This window comes from Manacus candei, unplaced genomic scaffold, assembly GCF_025592945.1.
Source record: "Manacus candei isolate 608988 ecotype Guabito, Panama unplaced genomic scaffold, ASM2559294v1 h1tg000019l, whole genome shotgun sequence".
NCBI classification, from domain to species: Eukaryota; Metazoa; Chordata; class Aves; order Passeriformes; family Pipridae; genus Manacus; species Manacus candei.
In genome coordinates this window covers 7,390,360-7,404,217 of record NW_026138067.1, presented here as the reverse complement: position 1 = coordinate 7,404,217, position 13,858 = coordinate 7,390,360, and the positions used below count along the sequence as shown (strand labels likewise).

The window sequence follows — 13,858 nt, the reverse complement described above, 5'->3', positions numbered from 1 at the left end:
TGCACAATTTTTTTAAAGCTATACTTTTTTCATGAAATAACAATTTGTACCAGTTTTATAAACTTAAAGTATATCTTTCCAAATAATTCTTGAGATTTTGCTTTCTCAGTCTATTTACATTGTATTCTTAAACTGTTCTTAGTAAAGGAAGCATACTACTGTTAATCCTTCATTCACATCAACAAAAAGCTTTTTAAATTTACACCAAACAAGATTGCAATTTAAAAGATTTTTTTTACTTATGAAGATTAAACATTTACTGCTACCAACTAGAATATAAAGCAGGAGCTGTGAGATATATGTCAAGCACTGATCAGAGATATACTGAACAGAGGCATCATGCATAATTTATATAAAAAAATAGACATTCTTATTTCAAAATTTAATGTGAAATATTTTTCTTGTGAAACTTTAACCACAGGTAATCTCAGCTGAATTTTAACAAGTTGTGACGAGACTTCTCCTCCACTATCAATGAAGGGAACTGCTGTATGACTGAGGCTGGATCACCTTCAGTCACCTCAGAGAACCTCTGGAGCTCATCCAAGCTAGTCTGGCTCCATTCTGAGCAGGGTCAGCCAGACTTGGTTGCTCATGGCCATGCCCAGTCAAGTTTTGAATATCTTCAGGGACAGAGACTCCAAAACCTCTCTCAGCAACTTGTTCCAATGTTCAATCACCCTCACAGCACAAAAGCTTTCTCTAACATGCAGATGGAGTTTCCTGTATTTCAGTTTTTTCCCATTGCCTCTTGTCCTGTCACTGAGCACAACTGAGAAGAGTCTGCTTTTCTCTTTACACCTCCCACTATGTATTTCTTCACATGAGTAAGGTTCCCCTGAGCCTTCTCATGTCTGGGCTGAACAGTCTCTACTCTCTCAGTCTCTCCTAGTATGACAGATACTTCAGTAACTGAAGCCATTAACATGCCTTACAAGACTCAGAGTTGGATGTTTCAATATACAAAATCTCTATGTGTCTTTTCTGTAAAGTTATTTGCTTCATTAATAAACTTACACAAGTAGCGTGGTGGGAGAACCACATTTCATTTTTCCTTGCACTATCCTATTTCTCTAGCCTGTATATAGAACTTTGTAGAAATTCTTAAGAACTTTGAATAATCTAGTATGTATATCAAGATATTAAACTGTACAGAAATATAAATTTATTTTGTATCTTCCACAAAATATACCATGGTTGCCACAAATGACAGTTCATAATTTCATTGGAACTGCCAGAGAGAAAAGAGTGAACATTTTTATCTTTCACATTTCCTTTTAAACTTGATTCCCAGAACTGTGTTCCAGTCCATTGTTACAGTAATGTGAAGGCTAATGAGTTTATTGACTTTATAGATAGTTTTCAATTAAGAGGAAAGTAAAATTCTTAGGAACAAATTACAGCTAAGATCTTCTGTCACCAGTGAGAACATTTCTCAATTAGAGAGTAATAACTGTCTCCAAGAGAAATATATTCAGAAACTGGATGCAGAGTTATTGTCTACTCATATCAGATACCTTTTCAATTGGAGATTAACTTCCACTGTAGGAAAAATGCAAAAAGCTAAGGCAAATAAAAAGTTCTGAGCAAGAACAAGGCACTGAAAATTAAAGCAGCATAAGTATCACTGCACATGTACCCTTTATGGCACTGAGTTAGGAAGTGATAAGTGTCTTCTCAAAGGAGATGGTGCATTCACCTGAAAGACCACAGCCATTTGAGGTTAAGAACAGAGATAAACTGAAGTCACAGAACACATGTATATACTTAGATTGTATCTGAAACGGAGAGCAGGGTGTAGTTTTCAGGTCCATCAGTTGCAATCAAATCACCTAATTTTGTACGTCTAGCTAATCCCTTTGTCAGTTCTCAGAATGTTACAACTGGATCATTTGAAGGTATCTATTTAAAAAAAAAAATCTTCCATCAATTATGTTTTATTTCCATATTTTCTTTATTTTTGCCTTTTTTTTGTTACGACTTGACATGGAAAACCTGGTAAAATAAGGGCTATAGGTTTTAGCAAAATAATAAGAGAGATTTTAAGCCAAAAATAATAGCAAAATTATTTTAATATAAAATTACATTTACTCAAATTATATTATTAACCCTCCACTCACAATATTTGAAATGTTTTCTATAATGATGAATGTATCATTTAAGTAATTTCAAAGTGTACAACACTAGAGAGATATTGTTTCTGTTGCTTTCCCTTGGTATTATACTGTTCTTATTTAAAATTATTTTATATCTATTCTCCAAAGTTTGTCTTGAAAAGAGGATTTTCTTCTAATTTTTCATTATTGAAGGTGCATTATTTTCCGAATTTATTATAAAATCTTAACTTCTATTTGTAAGGGAACAGTAATACTGCTATTTTTAGCAGTTTAAATGTACCTCCATTCTAAAGATATGAGTAAAATACAATGAAATTCATTAGTACATACCATAAACCTATCTGTAATGCCAGTTATAATTGTAAAAACTGGTACTGGAATATAAATTAATTTTGCTTCTATATTTCATCAATATATATAACTATGCCATTAATTAGATAATTAGATAATTAGACTGTATTACTCATTCTTAAAGAAAAAATGTACATATATGAGTGGACAGGTTACTGCTAAAAATATCCCTCTTTCATTTCAATTTCCTCTTTGTTTCCAAAAGGACTAAATAAAAGATAAGTACAATAACTTTTGTTCTTTCAAAATTTCTGGACTGTTTTTCTCAGACAATAATAGATCTAGATGAAGATTAAAATACTGAATTAACTCATTTTCTCTCTAGTTATTCACACATTCATCTACACACGTTCATATGCCATAAATATATCAGTCAATACCAAAAAAATCTGAGAACAAGAAGAAAATATGGTTTATGATTTTTTTGTTCTTTTGCCATAAACAGCATTTCAGAGAGAAAACAGTTGTGCCAAATTCTAAAGCTGCTCTGTGTCAATGGTTTATGGAAGTTTACAATATAAAACACATTCTTCAGGATTTTAGCTCAATTTTTTTCCCTGATGTAATATTAATACTTTCATAAATATTGCTGATAAGATTCTGAACAACACTATTTCCAACTTAACTTCTTTCTCCCACAGTATAATAATGATGTCATTTAGTCCACTTGAGTCAAAGTGAATCATGCTATTAATATAACAGACTGTTAAATGTAAATCTAAAGAATCCTTTGAACTATTTCCTTAAAGGTTTTCCACCCTGTAGTGGTTCCATGACAGTACATTTGAAGGGCAATGCAGAGAAAGGTCATCAGTCTGAAAAAATTATAGTCTAAGTACAGACCCCAAATTTGCCTTCCTCTCTAGATCTCAGATATATCCTCCTCTCTCTTCCACTCAATTGTTACAACTGTTAACAAACTACCACTTAGCAAGCGACCACTACCATTCTCAGGAAGCAATTTAGTGAAGAAAACAAAATTTTCTGTTCTCCTATTCCACTTGGGAAAGCATATAATGGAAAGCAAAATAAGGGCTCACCTCCAGCATCAGAGGTGTCATTTGTGAGGGACAGATTGGGAGAAGCTAATATGAAAAATACAACATTGCAGTGATGTTTTAATTTTGTACATCTATTTTAGCAGAAGTCTTTAAACTTGTTCTTTAAACCTTGTGCAATCGAATCTCAGAATGTGGATTAATAAACTGACCAAGAACAATAAATATTCAACTCTCTGGAAATTTGGACTGGTTGTTGGGTTTCTGTGGTAGAAAAAGAAGAAAATGAATCAAGGAGGACAGTCAAGAAGGACGCAATCAATACACTAGGTTTTGCTAATATGTGTTAATATATGTTGCCCTAAGGAAGTTGATATAATAGGGATTGTTTGTTTTGTGAAATAAGAGCCAACAAGAACAAAAATATCATTATACTGGATGCTATAGTCTATGCAATATGATGCAAATCTCCAGCATTTTACAAAGTAAATGTAAATTTTATCCTAAATGTAAATTCTATCCTTAATGTAACTTGCAAGTGAAGTCTTCCCAGTGTCAATATTCCTAAAGTGCAAGAAATTTAAGTTCAAAACTCTTTCCATAATTCAGTGTGATTTGATTTTTATAGTAACTAATCTGGAAATATGGAGTCTCAGCAACTTCCACTTCTCCAGTTGTTCATAATTTCCTTGATCAGCTGACCAGAAATAGGAGTTTTATCCAGAGTATCTGACACTTAAGAACTTAAGGTGAAAAGGTACATGGATGGTGTAAAATTAAGATTTAAGAAAAAGAGACAAAATCGACATTACCATAAAATATTTCCCTGTTGACACAGTGTCAAGTAAACACTTCTTATAATTAAGGACAGGAGTACTTTCTCATTTTTGTTTTCAAGATAAGCTTAATTAAAATAAATAGTGAGAGAAATCAGTCATATATAGAAAAAACAGTCTTCCAGTGAGTGAGAGATAATCCCTAAGGGATAAGGTTACAGATTCAAGGAATATGTTAATGAAACCTTCGTATTTTAAGGCCGTGACAGTCCTGGCACTATAAAGCACCCATATGGCACCAGCAGTAACAGCAGCAGTATCACATTAGCACCACATTGTTCTGATATTGTGAGTAGTTTTACACAGAAACCTTGACACTGAACTAATCTGATTCATGTACTGTGCTTTCTGGTGGTTTGGCTTTCTTTTGACAGGATCTAGTGGTAACAGAGCAACTTTCCTTGCAAAAACTGTGCGATTTTAAGGACCCATTCTAAGCACAACAATACATTGAAATTGTTTATGAAATGAAGAAATAAAAATGCAAGGTTTGGAAGCATTTTTAAGATTGTGACCCTGCACAGACTGGCATACTTTACTTTAGTCCATATTCATATTTGAGTTTCAGTCATAGATTAAGAATATCAAGTCAAGGGAGGTGATAACACTGATGAAACTGTCCCTTTTTATTCATGGCCTGGTGCAGCAGCAGATGGCATCAGCTAGTACACAACAGAAAATGGACTTCATTTGTAGGCTTTTGGAAAGCACGCTCAGAAAGAATCTCTTCACCTTTTTTATACATGCAGTATTTATTCCTGAAGTATTTCTTAGAAAGACATTTGTGGAAAGATTTCTAAGTAAGTGTCTCAGTCTAGAGAGACTAGACTGTTTGCTAAAGAGGGTGAGTTGTGAGGTAGACCAAACTCCTCTCTCTCTGCAATTGTAATGTCAAATTAAGGGGCTTTACTCGAGGAAAATGTGGAAAAACAGAAGAAATAACAACCCTTTATTAAGAAATATATGAATGTTGGCAAAAAAAAACCAAAAAAAAAAAGAAAAGAAACAAAAAAAAAAAACAGTAACACCAAACAAAACAACACCAGCAACAACAACCACAACAACAAGTCTAAAAGAATACTCCTCTGTCCTTTAACACAGTCCTAATTGCGGTCTGCAGGGGGCGCTGTTGGGCCGCTGGAGCTGTAGGGCCTGCAGTACCTGGTCACGGTCGGCAGGGGGCGCTGTAGGACTGATGGAGCTGTAGGGCCTGCAGTACCTGGTCACGGTCGGCAGGGGGCGCTGTAGGACTGATGGAGCTGTAGGACCTGCAGTACCTGGTCACGGTCGGCAGGGGGCGCTGAAGGACTGATGGAGCTGTAGGACCTGCAGTACCTGGTCACGGTCGGCAGGGGGCGCTGTGGGCTCCGTCAGTCACCCGCGGGAAGAGGGGACCGGAGAGAGAGAGGTCCCGGACCACGAGGGGAAGCCGAGAAGGAGATGAGGGGAGTCCTCGCCTCCGTGGGGGCGACAAGGAAGGCAGGCAGCACACTCCCACGGGAACTCACCGCTGTCTCAAGTGGCGAAGACTCACTGCAGTCTCAGGTGGTAGTGTCTCCAAAAACTCCTCCTCCTCTCCCGCGGGCAAGCAAAAACTCTCCGATGAAACACAGCGGCTCCGGCGGGCGGGACAGTCAGACAGGTTGAAGCCAGCAGGATGGGAGGGCGAGCCCCCCCAGGATTAACAGCCAAAACAAGCTAGACCTCCGGTCCCCCTCCCCAACGAAAATGCCCGTCAGCACCCCAGAGAGCCAGCCACACACCCACACTGCCTCTCCCCTCCCAGCCAGAGTCTCCACCAGCCCCGCCTCCGTGCCTCTTCCTTATCTTTCTCCAAGATCGGTCGTTAACCCAACCCGGCTACATCTTTGGTAATGCTAATAACCTCCCTCCCCCCACTCACTCCGTTTCTTCTCCCTTGGAGTGGGGCAGGGGGAAGGAAAATTCCCCTGATTTCCTAATCTATAACATTATCCACCCCTAATTTTTCTTCCCCATGCTGCCACACTTATTAGGTTAAATCTTTGATCCTCATACGTACATGCAGTATTCCAACTATATACTCATCCACTAGTAGGTAGATACACATACAGATACAGGTGCAGGGTTACATACAGATACAAGTATACAGTTACAGCCAGCTCACCCCAGAGTAAGGTTTCCCTGAGGTATGCACCGAGTTTCTCCATCTTCCTGCATCACCCACCAGGTGCAGCCGGGCCCTTGGGCAAAAACAATCCCACGAATGGGTTTGTCTTTGCTCGAGGTAGGGTCAACCCAAACCTTTTTTCCTAACACACCCCTCGCGTGAATCACGGGGACCTTATCTCCATCCACGGTGTGGAGGGACTCTGACTGGGCAGGGCCGGCTCGGTTGATGGAACCTCTGGTGTTAACTAGCCATGTAGCCTTTGCTAGATGCTGGTCCCAGTTCTTGTCTGTCCCTCCACCCAACGCCTTCAGGGTGGTTTTCAACAGTCCATTATGTCGTTCAACTTTCCCTGCGGCTGCTGCGTGGTATGGGATGTGGTACACCCACTTGATGCCATGCTCCCCTGCCCAGGTGGCAACTAAGCTGTTTTTAAAATGAGTTCCGTTATCTGATTCAATGCGCTCTGGGGTACCATGTCGCCACAGGACTTGCTTTTCAAGGCCCAGGATGGTATTTCGGGCAGTAGCGTGAGGCACCGGGTACGTCTCCAGCCATCCAGTGGTGGCTTCCACCATAGTAAGCACATAGCGCTTACCTTGGCGGGTTCGTGACAGTGTGATGTAATCGACTTGCCAGGCCTCCCCATACCTGTACTTACTCCAACGTCCACCATACCATAGGGGCTTGAGTCTCTTAGCCTGTTTAATGGCAGCACAGGTCTCACAGTCATGGATAACCTGGGAAATAATGTCCTTGGTTAAGTCCACCCCTCGGTCTCGTGCCCATATATGGGTGGCATCTCTGCCCTGATGGCCTGAGGCATCATGGGCCCACCGTGCTAGGAACAACTCTCCTTTGTGCTGCCAGTCCAAGTCCACCTGTGACACCTTGACTCGTGCGGCTCGGTCTGCCTGTTCATTGTTGCGATGCTCCTCATTGGCTCGGCCTTTGCGCACATGGGCATCTACGTGGCGGACCCTCACAGTGAGCTTCTCTGTTCGGGTAGCGATGTCTTGCCACGTATCAGCAGCCCAGATGTGTTTTCCCCCGCGTTTCCAATTGGCCTTCTTCCATCTGTCCAGCCATCCCCACAGAGCATTGGCTACCATCCACGAGTCAGTGTAGATGTACAGCTTTGGCCACTTCTCCCGTTCTGCAATGTCCAATGCCAGCTGGACTGCTTTGAGCTCTGCGAATTGACTCGATTCTCCTTCTCCTTCAGTAGCTTCTGAAACTTGTCGGGCGGGGCTCCATACAGCTGCTTTCCATTTGCGCTTCGTTCCTACAAGGCGACAGGAACCGTCAGTGAAGAGGGCGTAGCGTGCTTCTTCTTTCGGTAGTTTATCAAATTCTGGAGCTTCTTCAGCCCGTACCGCCTGCTCTTCTGCTTCCTCATCTGCTAGACCAAAACTCTCGCCTTCCGGCCAATTTGTGATGACTTCTAGGATCCCAGGGCGATTCAGATTTCCAATACGGGCACGCTGTGTGAGCAGAGCGATCCACTTACTCCATGTAGCATCAGTGGCATGATGTGTGGTGGGGGCCTTTCCTTTAAACATCCAGTTCAGCACTGGTAGTCGAGGTGCCAAGAGCAGCTGTTCTTCTGTGCCAATCACCTCAGAGGCAGCTTGTACTCCTTCATAAGCCGCTAGGATCTCCTTCTCTGTTGGGGTGTAATTGGCTTCAGATCCCCTGTAGCTTCGGCTCCAGAACCCAAGTGGGCGACCTCGAGTCTCACCAGACACCTTTTGCCAGAGGCTCCAGGAGAGACCTTTATTCCCAGCTGCAGAATAGAGTACATTTTTCACATCTGTCCCCGTCCTGACTGGCCCAAGGGCTACAGCATGTGCAATCTCTCGTTTAATCTGTTCGAATGCCTGTTGCTGTTCAGGGCCCCACTGGAAATCATTCTTTTTTCGGGTAACCAGATAGAGAGGGCTTACGATTTGACTGTACTCCGGGATATGCATCCTCCAGAAACCTATGGCACCCAGAAAAGCTTGCGTTTCTTTCTTGCTGGTTGGTGGGGCCATGGCTGTGATCTTATCGATGACTTCCGTCGGGATCTGACGACGCCCATCTTGCCATTTCACCCCCAGGAACTGGATTTCTCGGGTAGGTCCCTTAACTTTACTCTTCTTTATGGCAAAACCAGCTCCCAGGAGGATCTGGATGATTTTCTTCCCTTTCTCGGAAACCTCCTCTGCTGTGTCCCCCCATATGATGATGTCGTCAATGTATTGCAGGTGTTCTGGAGCCTCACCCTTCTCTAATGTGGCTTGGATCAGCCCATGGCAGATGGTGGGGCTGTGTTTCCACCCCTGGGGCAGTCGGTTCCAAGTGTACTGCACGCCCCTCCAGGTGAAAGCGAACTGCGGCCTACACTCTGCTGCTAAGGGAATGGAGAAGAATGCGTTTGCGATGTCAATAGTAGCATACCACTTCGCTGTCTTGGACTCCAGTTCATACTGGAGTTCCAACATGTCTGGAACAGCAGCACTCAGTGGTGGGGTGACTTCATTCAGGCCACGGTAGTCCACAGTCAGTCTCCATTCTCCGTTAGACTTACGCACAGGCCAGATAGGACTGTTGAAAGGTGAATGGGTCTTGCTGATCACCCCTTGGCTCTCCAGCTCACGGATCATCTTATGGATGGGGATCACAGAGTCTCGGTTTGTCCGGTACTGCCGGCGATGCACTATTGTAGTGGCGATTGGCACTTGCTGTTCCTCGACTTTCAGCAACCCTACGGCCGAAGGGCTCTCCGAGAGGCCGGGCAGCGAGTTCAACTGTTTAGCCTCCTCGGTCTCCACAGCAGCTATTCCAAAAGCCCATCTATGTCCCTTGGGGTCCTTGAAGTACCCGTTCTTGAGATAGTCAATGCCCAGGATACATGGGGCATCTGGACCAGTCACAATGGGGTGTTTCTGCCAGTCTTTCCCGGTCAAGCTCACTTCAGCTTCAACTATGGTCAACTCTTGAGATCCTCCAGTCACCCCCGAAATGGAAATAGTCTCTGGTCCCACATGTCCTGAGGGCATTAACGTACATTGAGCGCCAGTATCAACCAAAGCCTGATATTTCTGTGGGTCTGACGTGCCAGGCCATCTGATCCACACAGTCCAATAGACACGGTTGTCCCGTGCCTCTACCTGGCTAGAGGCAGGGCCCCTCTAACACTCGTCTTCATTCTGCCAGTCATCGTTTTCCTCTTGTGAACGTCGACGGGAGGTGCCCTCTACCGAGTCAGATCCCTGCCCGCAGGATACTGGTACGGCACTCACTTTCGCAGACTTCCCCTTTTCTTTCTCTTTCAACTCTTGTACTCGGGCTGCTAGGGCCCGGGTAGGTTTCCTGTCCCATCGTCTCATGTCTTCTCCATGGTCACTTAGGAAGTACCACAACTCAGTTCGTGAAGTCTGTCTGTTCTCTCTAGCTGAGGGGCGTCTGGTTCTCACTGGGGCCGTATGGAGATTGTTTCTCTCAATCTTCTCTTTCAACCCTGTAGTTAATTCCTTGAGCTCATTAACTATTGTCTCTACAGAGGAGATACGGGCCTGTATCGGTCCTCCGATCATACTGTCGTACAACCGAAGTTTATTTATTACAGACATCACTGGCTCCCGCTTCTCCCCAGCCTCCAGTGATGTCAGGTAACCTTTATGTATGGACGGCCCCATACGTGTAAAGCTCCACCACATCTGTGGTGTACACTTAACCTTGTCAGGATCGTTGGTAGGTTGCCCATCCCCCCCAAACAGTACTTCTAGCAATGCCATTTCTCTCAGCCGTAGGATTCCTTCTTCGATGGTCTTCCAGCTCTTGGTGTAATGATCTGCCTGCAAGGAATCTCTGTAAATGAACCTCTCTCTCACACCATCCACGAGCCGTGCCCAGAGAGACAGGGGCTTCGATTCCCTCACAAACACCTCCTCAATACCCACATCTTGGGCAATGGACCTCAGGAACCTCGCTTCACCACCATCAAGGTTTACTGCATCACCTGTAGAGTCCCAAACTCGGATCATCCAGGCCAGAACGGGCTCACTCGGACGACGAGCAACATCTGCCCGTAGATTCCGGAGGTTATTATACGATAAAGACTCAGTGATGATTTCTGTCTCTGGAGCAGCTGCTTGTGAGGACCCTGCCTCTCCATCATCGTCAACTAGGCGAACTGATTTGGCTTTACATTTCTTCCTGTGGATAGTGGCAACCTCCGTTGGTTTAGTCTGCCCCTTAGTTTTTTCCTTATCCTGAGTCACCTTGATATTAGGCATCTTGTCCTCGTCTTTTCCTTTCCCCTGGGAATGCTGCACCATACCAAGCAACTTCCTGTAGGCAATGGCCAAGACCCCGCATGCAGCTGTCACCTGCTTCTCCATGGATCCATCACGACCCCTCTCCCTCACAGCTTTCATTATTTTTATAGGGTTCAGGAGTTGTTCAAGGGTAAGTTTCCATGTCATGGGAGCTGAGCAACTTTCTAGGAATTTACCCATGTCCTCCCATAACCCACGCCACTCGAGGTTTTCCACCCCTGGGTCAGGCTCCTGAACGCCTTCTCGGTAATTCTTGGCCTTGGCTTGGTATATCAGGTATGCTATAGTGGCACAATTTAGGATGAAAAGCCCAACAATTGAAATGTCTCGGACATCTAAAAATGATTTAAACTTCCCAGAGGCCATTGTATCGTATCCAAAAGGGAACTGAATAAAAGGTTGGGCGCGTGCATTCCCCTGTGTGTCTCCATAAGAATGGGTACTATTATCCTTAAAACCCCAGAGGAAGCAGCTTAGGCTAGAGCAGTAGTGTATCCTTGAGGATATGTTCCGGATGAAAATCACAGGTGCTGAATTTGCCGTGTCATATACCCAATGCACAAACTCAAAAGTACTTATTGCAATGTAAGTACTAGTATGCGAACTGAAACACGTTGACAGGTGGGACAGGTATCTTGGCATGGTCATATGCCAGAGGAGAGCAACAACCCCTAACATCATGGTGCCTACAAATTCAAAAACGCGTGTCAATCACACAAAGGGTAGTTATTCTTTTTCCACCTTTCCTCTTTCGTGCCCCACGTTGGGCGCCAAAAAATGTCTCAGTCTAGAGAGACTAGACTGTTTGCTAAAGAGGGTGAGTTGTGAGGTAGACCAAACTCCTCTCTCTCTGCAATTGTAATGTCAAATTAAGGGGCTTTACTCGAGGAAAATGTGGAAAAACAGAAGAAATAACAACCCTTTATTAAGAAATATATGAATGTTGGCAAAAAAAAACCAAAAAAAAAAAGAAAAGAAACAAAAAAAAAAAAAACAGTAACACCAAACAAAACAACACCAGCAACAACAACCACAACAACAAGTCTAAAAGAATACTCCTCTGTCCTTTAACACAGTCCTAATTGCGGTCTGCAGGGGGCGCTGTTGGGCCGCTGGAGCTGTAGGGCCTGCAGTACCTGGTCACGGTCGGCAGGGGGCGCTGTAGGACTGATGGAGCTGTAGGGCCTGCAGTACCTGGTCACGGTCGGCAGGGGGCGCTGAAGGACTGATGGAGCTGTAGGACCTGCAGTACCTGGTCACGGTCGGCAGGGGGCGCTGTGGGCTCCGTCAGTCACCCGCGGGAAGAGGGGACCGGAGAGAGAGAGGTCCCGGACCACGAGGGGAAGCCGAGAAGGAGATGAGGGGAGTCCTCGCCTCCGTGGGGGCGACAAGGAAGGCAGGCAGCACACTCCCACGGGAACTCACCGCTGTCTCAAGTGGCGAAGACTCACTGCAGTCTCAGGTGGTAGTGTCTCCAAAAACTCCTCCTCCTCTCCCGCGGGCAAGCAAAAACTCTCCGATGAAACACAGCGGCTCCGGCGGGCGGGACAGTCAGACAGGTTGAAGCCAGCAGGATGGGAGGGCGAGCCCCCCCAGGATTAACAGCCAAAACAAGCTAGACCTCCGGTCCCCCTCCCCAACGAAAATGCCCGTCAGCACCCCAGAGAGCCAGCCACACACCCACACTGCCTCTCCCCTCCCAGCCAGAGTCTCCACCAGCCCCGCCTCCGTGCCTCTTCCTTATCTTTCTCCAAGATCGGTCGTTAACCCAACCCGGCTACATCTTTGGTAATGCTAATAACCTCCCTCCCCCCACTCACTCCGTTTCTTCTCCCTTGGAGTGGGGCAGGGGGAAGGAAAATTCCCCTGATTTCCTAATCTATAACAGTAAGGTAGATGGCTTTCCCTGTGTCAGTGTCATCCCTGGTTCTAACTAGATGTGGAGGGTTGCTGAATACTGCTTGATTCTGCAGGAATTTATCAGCCCTGTCATTCAAGCCAGGGTGCCTTCAGCTCTTGTTCTCCCAGGGAAGCAGTTTCTCAGGTCACTTGTCTACACCATATTTCCAGAAGGCAGGCAGCCAAGAGTTGGAGGCATCATGACACTGAAGAGCCACAGCTCCAGAGGGCGGAAGCCTGTTCAGTCATAGGAGGGGGAAAAAAGCTCAGACACCTAGAAAATAAAAATAAAAAAAGAAAAAGTAATTTTAGGTCTCCCAAAGGGAACTCATCAGAATACTCTTTTTCTTCCAGTTTATTCTTTCCTCAATTTGAATAAAACCAAGCATGCAAGCAAGCAAACAAGAAAACAACCTGGAAAAACTCAATTATACAGACAGTTTCACTTATGTCTCCACTTGCTCCCAATGAGTGTGTGATGAGTTACATCAGTGTATGGCACACTATTTTTACAGGATTTCTCCTTGAATCTGACTGTATTCTGAGAGAAATTTTTCAAAAGGGTGTGGATACTTTTTAAGAGTTAGAGATCTCCCTTGGGGAAGTTTTTATGTCAGCTAAACCATCTATAGTACTGTACAAGTGTTCTGTATTAGAGTTTCTACACAGGCTTATGTATGCATAACCATGAGTACTACGTTTACTTCTCTCACATGTTCTTTTTCCTTTGGATTTCAGTCTCTAAATTATTTTTGTTAGCAGAATTTTGTGAACACTTCCAAGTTTGAATCTTCGTGATTATTGTTCTTCCCAAAAGAGATACTACCAGTTCCAACACAGTTCATGGATGACTGGATGTTATTGAAGTTGGAATTTACCTTTTTTTTTATGATGATACTAACAGCCCAATATTAAGAATTTTAAAAATAATTTTTTAATTTCCCTATTTTTTGTCTACCTGTTTGACAAGTTCAGTTGGTTTGCATGCTACTGGATGTATCTTTTTCTATTTAAATCTTTGTTGAAAAGAAAGGAGTATTTATTCCAGGTTCTGTGTAAAGGGTTGCCTGGTTATTATCCTGGCAATTGTTATTGCAAGCTTACAGTGTTCTCTAATTTATGAAAAGTAATTACATGAAGAGAATATTTGCATGCACATTATGTGCTAGAGTAACGAACATCT

The 13,858-nt window shown here is 43.8% G+C and overlaps 1 long non-coding RNA gene across 1 annotated transcript; it reads right to left on the bottom strand.

Moving 5' to 3' along the window:
- Positions 1-5,108: 5,108 nt before the first annotated feature.
- On the bottom strand, positions 5,109-12,093 carry LOC127470084 (uncharacterized). The gene is made up of 3 exons (XR_007904167.1): positions 12,029-12,093; positions 11,913-11,970; positions 5,109-5,579 (listed from the first exon to the last, which is right to left on the bottom strand). It is a non-coding gene; the product is annotated as an uncharacterized LOC127470084 (long non-coding RNA).
- Positions 12,094-13,858: the final 1,765 nt, after the last annotated feature.